General features: G+C 37.7%; 1 non-coding gene across 1 annotated transcript; it reads left to right on the forward strand.

The window, feature by feature from the left end:
* Positions 1-4,216: 4,216 nt before the first annotated feature.
* Positions 4,217-4,320, forward strand: LOC127747900 (small nucleolar RNA R71). Its single transcript, XR_008009847.1, has one exon. It is a non-coding gene; the product is annotated as a small nucleolar RNA R71 (small nucleolar RNA).
* Positions 4,321-10,310: the final 5,990 nt, after the last annotated feature.

Below are 10,310 nucleotides of genomic sequence, written 5' to 3' on the forward strand. Positions count from 1 at the left end.
GGATAATCATAAGAATAAAAGATATATGATGAAGCATTAGCAGTGCTAAGTTCATCTAAGAATGCCAGTATTATCCGTTACCGGTAGATTTCTAGCTCAGTTATTATATTACTAAACATAGATCAACATTAATCAGAGTAGAGAAGATAATAATATAATATTCAGAATAAAAAAATAATATATGAATATTATATTAATATAATTTTTCTCTCGAAATTCATGACCGGCTCATCACATAGAGACTAACCACGGAAATCAGAATTTTGAAATTCGGGCCCGAAGTGGCTCAAAAATGCAACTCTTCGCGACGTGCCTTCTTAGATTAGGAGAGGTGTCCTGTGCAATCAAGCTGCTGACTCAGCAGCTTGATGACGCAGCACCTGTGCAGTGGAGGTGCTTATATGCATAGGAATTCCTAAAAATTCTGTAAAAATTCCGTTTGATCCCGAAAAAGCGCCATTTCTTCGGGGCTAGGCCGTTACATAACTTAGAATTGCAGATAGTGTTATTGATTCTCCTAGTTAAGTTTGTTGATTCTTTAACACAGCTACTTTTATGAGTTTTGGCCGTGGCCCTAAGCACTTTGGTTTTTAGTATTACCACCGGATATATAAATGCCACAGACACATAACTGGGTGAACCTTTTCAGATTGTGACTCAGCTTTGCTAAAGTCCCCAATTAGAGGTGTCCAGAGCTCTTAAGCACACTCTTTTTGCTTTGGATCACGACTTTAACCACTCAGTCTGAAGCTTTTCACTTGGACCTGCATGCCATAAGCACATGGTTAGGGACAGCTTGATTTAGCCGCTTAGGCCTGGATTTTATTTTCGTGGGCCCTCCTATCCATTGATGCTCAAAGCCTTGGATCCTTTTCACCCCTGCCTTTTGGTTTTAAGGGCTATTGGCTTTTTCTGCTTGCTTTTCTTTTTCTTTCTATTTTCTTTTTTTTTCGCAAAATAAATTTTTTTTCGCAAGCTTTGTTCTTCACTGCTTTTTCTTGCTTCAAGAATCAATGTTATGATTTTTTCCAGATTGTCAATAACATTTCTCTTTGTTCATCATTCTTTCAAGGGCCAACAATTTTAACATCCATAAACAAAAAGATAAAAAATATGCACTGTTCAAGCATTCATTCAAAAAACAAAAAGTATTGTCACCACATCAATATAATTAAACTAAATTCAAGGATAATTCGAAACTCATGTACTTCTTGTTCTTTTGTATTAAAACATTTTTCATTTAAGAGAGGTGAAGGGTTCATGGAATTATTCATAGCCTTAGGACATAGTTACTAAATACTAATGATCATGTAGTAAAGACACAAACATAAATAAACACATAGCATAAAAAAAACCAAAAAATAGAAGAATAAGAACAAGGAATGAGTCCACTTTAGTGATGGTGGTGCTTTCTTCTTGAAGAACCAATGATATCCTTGAGCTCTTCTATGTCTCTTCCTTGCCTTTGTTGCTTGATCCCTAGTGATTTTGGTGCTCCTATCCTTAGTTGCTCCCAATAATTATGTGGAAGAAAATGTATCCCCTGAGGTATCTCAGGGATTTCTTGATGAGGGAATTCCTCATGCTCTCTTGATGTGCAGTCAAATGCTCTTCTACTGAGCTATGGACCCTTGAGATGAATCTCTCCATCTCCCATGACTCAGAGGTGGAAGCTTTTGTCTTCCCTTTTTCTTTTCTAGAGGTTTCTCCGGCCATAGGTGCCATAGGTGGTTATGGAAAAACAAAAAAGCTATGCTTTTACCACACCAAACGTAGAATATTGCTCGCCCTCGAGCAAAGAGAAGATATAATAGAAGAAGAAGAAGAAGAGATGGAGGAGAGGGAGAGAGGTTTGAGTTTTGGCCATTTAGGGTGGGTTTGGGTGGGAAGGATGGATGGATGTGAGTGGTGAAGAGGTGATGAGGAAAAGAGATTGAGGTGATTGGTGATGAAGAGAAAAGGTGAGTTGAGGTAGGTGGGGATCCTGTGGGGTCCACAGATCCTGAGGTGTCAAGGATTTAACATCCCTACACCAATTGGGTGTGTAAAACACCCTCTGCATGCAATCCTGGCATTTAACGCCAAATTGATGCTTGTTTCTGGCGTTAAACGCCAGTTTTATGCTTGTTTTGGGCGTTCAATGCCAGTCTGCAGCATGTTTCTGGCGTTGAATGCCAGCTTTCCTCAGTGTGCAATCCTGGCGTTTAAACGCCAGATTGCTGCATGTTTCTGGCATTCAACGCCAGATCCATGCTCTGTTCTGGTGTTGAACGCCAGCCAGATGCTCCTTACTGGCATTTAAATGCCAGTGAGCCCTTCTTCCAAGGTGTGCTATTTCTTCTATTGTTTTTGATTTTGTTTTTAATTTTAGTAATTATTTTGTGATTCCACATGATCATGATCCTAATAAAACACAAAAGAACAATAAAATAAAAAATAAAAATAGATAAATAAAGATTGGGTTGCCTCCCAATAAGCACTCCTTTAATGTCACTAGCTTGACAGTGGGCTCTCATGGAGCCTCACAGATGATCAGGTCAAAGTTGTAGACTCCCAACACCAAACTTAGAGTTTGAATGTGGGGATTCAACACCAAACTTAGAGTTTGGTTGTGGCCTCCCAACACCAAACTTAGAGTTTTATTGTGGGGGCTTTGTTTGACTTTGTATTGAGAGAAGCTTTTCATGCTTCCTCTCCATGGTTGTAGAGGAATATCCTTGAGTTTTAAACACAAGGTAGTCCCCATTCAATTGAAGGACTAGCTCTCCTCTATCAACATCAATTACAGCTCCAGCTGTGGCTAGGAAGGGTCTTCCAAGGATGATGCATTTATCCTTGTCCTTCCTAGTGTCTAAGATAATGAAATCAGCAGGGATGTAAAGGCCTTCAACCTTCACTACCATGTCCTCTACCAATCTATAAGCTTGTCTTACTGACTTGTCTGACATTTGTAATGAGAATATAGCAGGCTGTATCTCAATGATCCCCAGCTTCTCCATTACAGAGAGTGGCATAAGATTTATGCCTGACCCTAGGTCACACAGAGCCTTCTCAAAGGTCATGGTGTCTATGGTACATGGTATTAAGAATTTGTCAGGATCTTGTCTCTTTTGAGGTAAAGTTTGCTGAACCCGTGTATCTAGATCACTAATGAGCAAGGTAGGTTCACCTTCCCAAGTCTCATTACCAAACAATTTGGCATTCAGCTTCATGATGGCTCCTAGATATTGTGCAACTTGCTCTCCAATTACATTTTCATCCTCTTCAGAGGAAGAATAGTCTTCAGAGCTCATGAATGGCAGAAGAAGGTTTAATGGGATCTCTATGGTCTCTATATGAGCCTCAGATTCCTTCAAGTCCTCAATAAGGAACTCCTTCTTGCCTGGGAGACGTCCCATGAGGTCTTCCTCATTGGGATTCACATCCTCCCCTTCCTCCCTAGGTTCGGCCATGTTAATTATGTCAATGGCCTTGCACTCTCTTTTTGGATTCTCTTCAGTATTGCTTGGGAGAGTACTAGGAAGAGTTTCAGTGACTTTCTTACTCAGCTGGCCCACTTGTGCCTCCAAATTTCTAATGGAGGACCTTGTTTCACTCATGAAACTTAAAGTGGCCTTAGACAGATCAGAGACTAAGTTTGCTAAGTTAGGAGTGCTCTGCTCAGAATTCTCTGTCTATTGCTAAGAAGATGATGGATAAGGCTTGCTATTGCTGAGCCTATTTCTTTCACCATTATTAAAGCCTTGTTGAGGCTTTTATTGATCCTTCCATGAGAAATTTGGATGATTTATCCATGAGGAATTATAGGCGTTTCCATAAGGTTCACCCATGTAATTTACCTCTGCTATTGCAGGGTTCTCAGGATCATAAGCTTCTTCTTCAAAAGACGCCTCTTTAGTACTGTTGGATGTATTTTGCCATCCATTCAGTCTTTGAGAAATCATGTTGACTTGCTGAGTCAACATTTTTTTTGAGCTAATATGGCTTTCAGAGCATCTATTTCAAGAACTCCCTTCCTTTGAGGTGTCCCATTATTCACAAAATTTTTCTCAGAAGTGTACATAAACTGGTTATTTGCAACCATGTCAATAAGTTCTTGAGCTTCTGCAGGTGTTTTTTTAGGTGAATGGATCCACCTGCAGAATGGTCCAGTGACATCTTAGAGAATTCAGATAGGCCATAATAGAATATATCCAAAATGGACCACTCTAAAAGCATGTTAGAATGACACCTTTTGGTCATCTGCTTGTATCTTTCCCAAGCTTCATAGAGGTATTCACCATCTTTTTGTTTGAATGTCTAAACATCCACTCTAAGCTTGCTCAGCTTTTGAGGAGGAAAGAACTTAACCAAGAAGGTCGTGACCAGCTTATCCCAAGAGTCCAGGCTATCTTTGGGTTGTGAGTCCAACCATGTTCTAGCTTTGTCTCTTATAGCAAAAGGGAAAAGCATAAGCCTGTAGACTTCAGGATCTACTCCATTAGTCTTAACAGTCTCACATATCTACAAGAACTCAGTTAAAAACTGGTAGGGATCTTCTGATGGAAGTCCATGGAACATGAAGTTCTATTGCAGTAGAGCAACTAGTTGAGGTTTTAGCTCAAAATTGTTTGCTCCAATGGAAAGGATTGAGATGCTTCTTCCATCAAATTTGAAAGTAGGTGTAGTATAGTCACCAAGCATCCTCCTTGCATTATTATTTTCGGTTGCCATCTCCTCTTCCTTTTTGAAAATTTCTGTAAGGTTGTCTCTGGATTGTTGTAATTTAGCTTCTCTTAGTTTTCTCTTCAGAGTCATTTCAGGTTCAGGATCTGCCTCAACAAGAATATTCTTGTCCTTGCTCCTGCTCATATGAAAAAGAAGGGAACAGAAAATAATAATATGGATCCTCTTTACCACAGGAGAGAGATTTCTTTATATTAGTTGAAGAAGAAAGGAATAGAAGAAGGAAAAGGTAAGAATCCAAACACAAGGGTGAAGATAGGTTTAGATTCTTGAGATGAAGAGAAGTGTTAGTAAATAAATAAATAAATAAATAGAAGAAGATGAGAGGGAGAGAATTCAAAAATTAATTTTGAAAAAGGGTTAGTGATTTTCGAAAATTAAAGGAAGAATTAAAATTAAAATTAAAATTTAAAACAATTAGTTAATTAAAAGAATTTTGAAAAAGAGGGAGGTAATTTTCAAAAATTAGAGAGATAAAATTAGTTAGGTGGTTTTGAAAAAGATAAAAAATAAACAAAAGTTAATTGGTTAGTTGAGAAAGATTTGAAAATCAATTTTGAAAAGATAAGAAGTTGGAAGATATTTTGAAATCAAATTTTTGAAAAGGATATGATTTAAAAAGATATGATAAAAAGATATGATTAAAAAGATATGGTTGAAAAGATTTAATTTTTAAAATTAAAATTAATTACTTGACTAACAAGAAACTAAAAGATATGATTCTAGAATTTAAAGATTGAACCTTTCTTAACAAGAAGGTAACAAACTTCAAATTTTTGAATCAATCACATTACTTATTAGTTAAGTTTTGAAATAAAATTAAGAAAAAGATTTTGAAAATGTTTTCAAATTTTCGAAAACCATAAAAAAATAAAAAAGATATGATTTTTGAAAAAGTTTTTGAAAAGATAAGATTTTTTTTTAAAATTGAAAATTTGACTTGACTTATAAGAAATAGCTAAGTTTTAAAAAGTTTTTGACTAAGTCAACTCAAATTTTTGAAATTTATGAGAGAAAAAAGGAAAAGATATTTTTTTATTTTTGAATTTGGAATTATGAGAGAAAAAACATAAAAATGACCCAAAATATGAAAATTTTTGGATCAAAACCAATGATGCATGCAAGAACACTATGAATGTCAAGATGAACACCAAGAACACTTTGAAGATCATAATGAACATCAAGAACATATTTTTGAAAAATTTTTTATGCAAAGAAAACATGCAAGACACCAAACTTAGAAATCTTTAATGCTTAGACACTATGAATGCAAAAATGCACATGAAAAACAACAAAAGACACAAAACAAGAAAACATCAAGATCAAACAAGAAGACTTACCAAGAACAACTTGAAGATCATGAAGAACATGCATGAATTTTCGAAAAATGCATAAATTTTTAGAAATATGCAACTGACACCAAACTTAAAAATTGACTCAAGACTCAAACAAAAAACACAAAATATTTTTGGTTTTTATGATTTTCTAAATTTTTTTTAGATTTTTGTAATAAATTTTTTGAAAACATATTTTGGAAAAAGGAAGTAATGAATCCAAAGTCCTCAATCAGAATTCCATGAATCATGTAATATTAGTCAAAAGCTCCGGTCCAGGAATTAGACATGGCTTTACAGCCAACCAGGCTTTAACATATTACATGAAAATCTATAATTCATTCTTAAAAACTCTGAAAATTTTTGAAAATAGGTGATAAATTTTTGAAACAATTTTTTTCGAAAATAAACCAAAAAGAAAATTACCTAATTTGAGCAACAAGATGAACCGTCAGTTGTCCAAACTCGAACAATCCTCGGCAACGGCGCCAAAAACTTTGTGCACAAAATTATGATCTCCATTAATGGCATTCAACTTGGTATGCGCATCTACTAACTCAGCACTTTCTTCACAACTTTGCACAACTAACCAGCAAGTGCACTGGGTCATCCAAGTAATAAACCTTACGTGAGTAAGGGTCGATCCCACAGAGATTGTTGGTATAAAGCAAGCTATGGTCATCTTGTAAATCTCAGTTAGGCGGATAATAAATGGTTATGGAGTTTTCGAATAATAATAATAAATAAACAGAAAATAAAGATAGAAATACTTATGTAAATCATTGGTGAGAATTTCAGAGAAGTGTATAGAGATGCTTTGTCCCTGTTGGATCTCTGCTTTCCTACTGCCTTCCTTCAATCCTTCTTACTCCTTTCCATGGCAAGCTGTATGTAGGGCATCACCGTTGTTAATGGCTACTTGATGAGCGGATAATTTATACGCTTTTTGGCACTGTTTTTAGTATGTTTTTAGTACATTTTAGTTAGTTTTTAGTATGTTTTTATTAGTTTTTATTTAAAATTCACTTTTCTGGGCTTTCCTATGAGTTTGTGTGTTTTTCTATGATTTCAAGTAATTTCTGGCTGAAATTGAGGGACCTGAGCAAAAATCTGATTCAGAGGCTGAAAAAGGACTGCAGATGTTGTTGGATTCTGACCTCTCTGCACTCGAAGTGGATTTTCTGGAGCTACAAAAGCCCAATTAGCACGCTCTCAATTGCGTTGGAAAGTAGACATTCTGGGCTTTCCAGCAATATATAATAGTCTATACTTTTTCCGAGATTTGATGGCCCAAACCGGCATTGCAAATCAGCTTCAGAATTCCTGGCGTTTAACGCCGGAACTGGCACAAGAATTGGAGTTAAACGCCCAAACTGGCACAAAAGCTGGCGTTTAACTCCAGAAAAAGTCTCTACACATGAAAGCTTCAATGCTCAGCCCAAGCACACACCAAGTAGACCACGAAAGTGGATTTTTACATCATTTACTCATTTCTGTATATCCTAGGTTACTAGTTCACTATAAATAGGATATTTTGACATTGTATCTTTACCTCATGACACATTACACGTTTCTTATTGTATCTTCTACGGCATGAGTCTCTAAACCCCATGGTTGGAGGTGAGGAGCTTGATGTGTGGAAAACGATCCAACACAAAACTCACCGGCAAGTGTACCGGGTCGCATCAAGTAATAATAACTCACATGAGTGAGGTCGATCCCACAGGGATTGAAGGATTGAGCAATTTTAGTTTAGTGGGTGATTTAGTCAAGCGAATCAAGTTTTGGTTGAGTGATTTGTGTTTAACAAGAAGTAAATGACAGTAAATGTAAAGGGGGAAGGGAAAAGTGCAGTAAATTAAAGAACAGGAAAATAAATTTGCAGAATCTTAAAGAACAAGAAAGTAAATGACTGAAACTTAAAGTGCAAGAAATGTAAATTACAGTAACTTAAATGGCAAGAAAGATAAATGGCTTGAATATAAAAGGGGTTTGAGGATTGGGATTGCAGAATCTAAACAAAGAGAAAGTAAATTGCAACAATTGATTGAGCAGAAATTGAATTAGAAGCAATAAGCATTCAAACATAAAGGAAATAAAATGCAGCAGAGGTTCACAGAAGAACCAAAAGTAAATTGTGGTCTCAGGTCTCAAGAGACTAGGTAGCAGAGCCTAGATCTCTATTTGCCTTCCTAGATCCAAGTTCACGAAGCAATTGATAAGAAATTGAAGAAGAAGTAGTAGAAGAACAGAAATCAAATTCAATTATGCAGAAAAGTATCTAAAGAGATTTTAGATGGGAATTGAGACAGAATTTCCTCAATTTCACACACCCAAAACTCAGAAACAGAAGAGTAGAATTGCCCGAGTAAGAATGAGGAAGGAGATCAGTCAATTCTCCCTTAATCCTCTGAGTGCTCGGTCAAATCTCTCAAGAACAATTACAAGAACTTCAAAGCTCCAAGAAAGTGCAAATTCAAAGGCTAAGCCAAAAGTAAGTCCAAAGGTCCTAATTACATCAAACTAACTCCTATTTATACACTTTCTATTCTTGGATTTTGGGATTTGGATGGGCTTTTGATTTGGTGAAGAAATGAATTCAAATGGATTTTTAATTTGAATTTTTGGCCCAAAATGTTGCTCCAGGAGGCTGCCCTGCCCTTGTGGAGGGCAGGGCAGAAAATTGGTGCATGGTGCGGACGGTTGGTGCGGCGTTGTGCGAGCTTGGCGCGGCATGGTGCGTGAGATGCTGCCCTGCCCGTGCCAAGGGCAGGGCAGGAAAGGTTGGTGCGCCACGGTGCGTGCTTGGTGCTGCCAGGAACGAGAATTGGTGCGCCAGAATCAAGAATTGGTGCGCCAGAATTTTTCTTGGTGCATAGGATGCTGCCCTGCCCTCGCGGAGGGCAGGGCAGGAAATTTTGGTGCTACCAGGATTGAGCTTGGTGCGCCAGATGCTACCAGGAACGTGCCATGGTGCGCGAGATGCTGCCAGGAACGTGCCATGGTGCGCCAGATTTGCTTCTTGGTGCGCCACACACAAGATGCTGCCCTGCCCGCGCAGAGGGCAGGGCAATGTTCCCTCTTTCACGTCCCGTGTTCGAAACACGGCAGAAGCACACGCTCATCATTTTTCTTGGTTTCTTGGCACGGCAATCAACCTTAAGTCCTAGCTTCCTCATGGTTCCTTGTTCGATCCTTGTGGCATGCATCATAGGCATTTTTCTTTTGATTTCTTTCCTTGGAGAGCCCGATACTGCCCTTGTGGAGGGCAGGGCAAGGTTCTCTTCTTCTTGGTTCCAAGGCACCATTTTGTGCTCTGCCCTTGTAGTGGGCAGGGCAGAGTTACCTTCCTTGGTTGGTTCCTTTATGTTGCCCTCCTAGAGGGCAGTCTGCCCTTGTGGAGGGCAATGTTTGCCTCCCCATTGCATGCGGCACGCTTTCTATTACTTTGGCCACGCTTTCCTTTCCTTGGGCTACACTTCTTAGGCCACGCTTTTCCTTTTCTTTTCTTTTCTTCACCTATAATAAACCAAAACAACACTCCAAGTATCACTAAATTCAAGAGGCTTATAAATCAATTAAAATTCAATTAAAATTAGCTCAAACCTCATGGATTAACATTAATTTCATGGTGGTTGCTTGATTTAGAGAAGTTATGCATTTTCACTCCAAATCACTTACTTAGGATACAAGAAAGTGCATAAATGCTAACAAAACAAGTGAAATTAGCTTGAAAAATGGGTATATGATGACTTGTCATCACAACACCAAACTTAAATCGTGCTTGTCCCCAAGCAAGCATCAAAACTAAGAGTAAATGGAATGAATAAGAAAAGGATACTTATCCTTATTATGCAGATAGCAGAACTTGATCTATGGGGCATTTATGCAGACAATGACAACTCAGGTTATTATTCCTGTTACATAATATATATCTTTCCTCAAAAGCTTGCTAAACTTGCTGTTATAAGGCTCACTTTTTACTCACTCCCTTGCTAGCTTTTCTTGGCTTACAGTGCTTAACAAGCTTATTATTCTTTTAGAGGTTGGGTGTCAAATGCTGCAGCATAGCCTTTGGCTTTATTTTCTTTTCTTTTGCTCAACATCTTTCACCACAGACACATGGCTCATTAATTCTTCCTAGGATCATTGATGCCCAGCATCTCTTTGGATAACTAAATGTTCTGTATCTAAGTTGCTCTTTATTGTGGACTTTCAATTGGCCATCCCAAATCAGTTGATCTAAGTGAC

Source organism: Arachis duranensis, chromosome 5, assembly GCF_000817695.3.
Source record: "Arachis duranensis cultivar V14167 chromosome 5, aradu.V14167.gnm2.J7QH, whole genome shotgun sequence".
NCBI classification, from domain to species: domain Eukaryota; kingdom Viridiplantae; phylum Streptophyta; class Magnoliopsida; order Fabales; family Fabaceae; genus Arachis; species Arachis duranensis.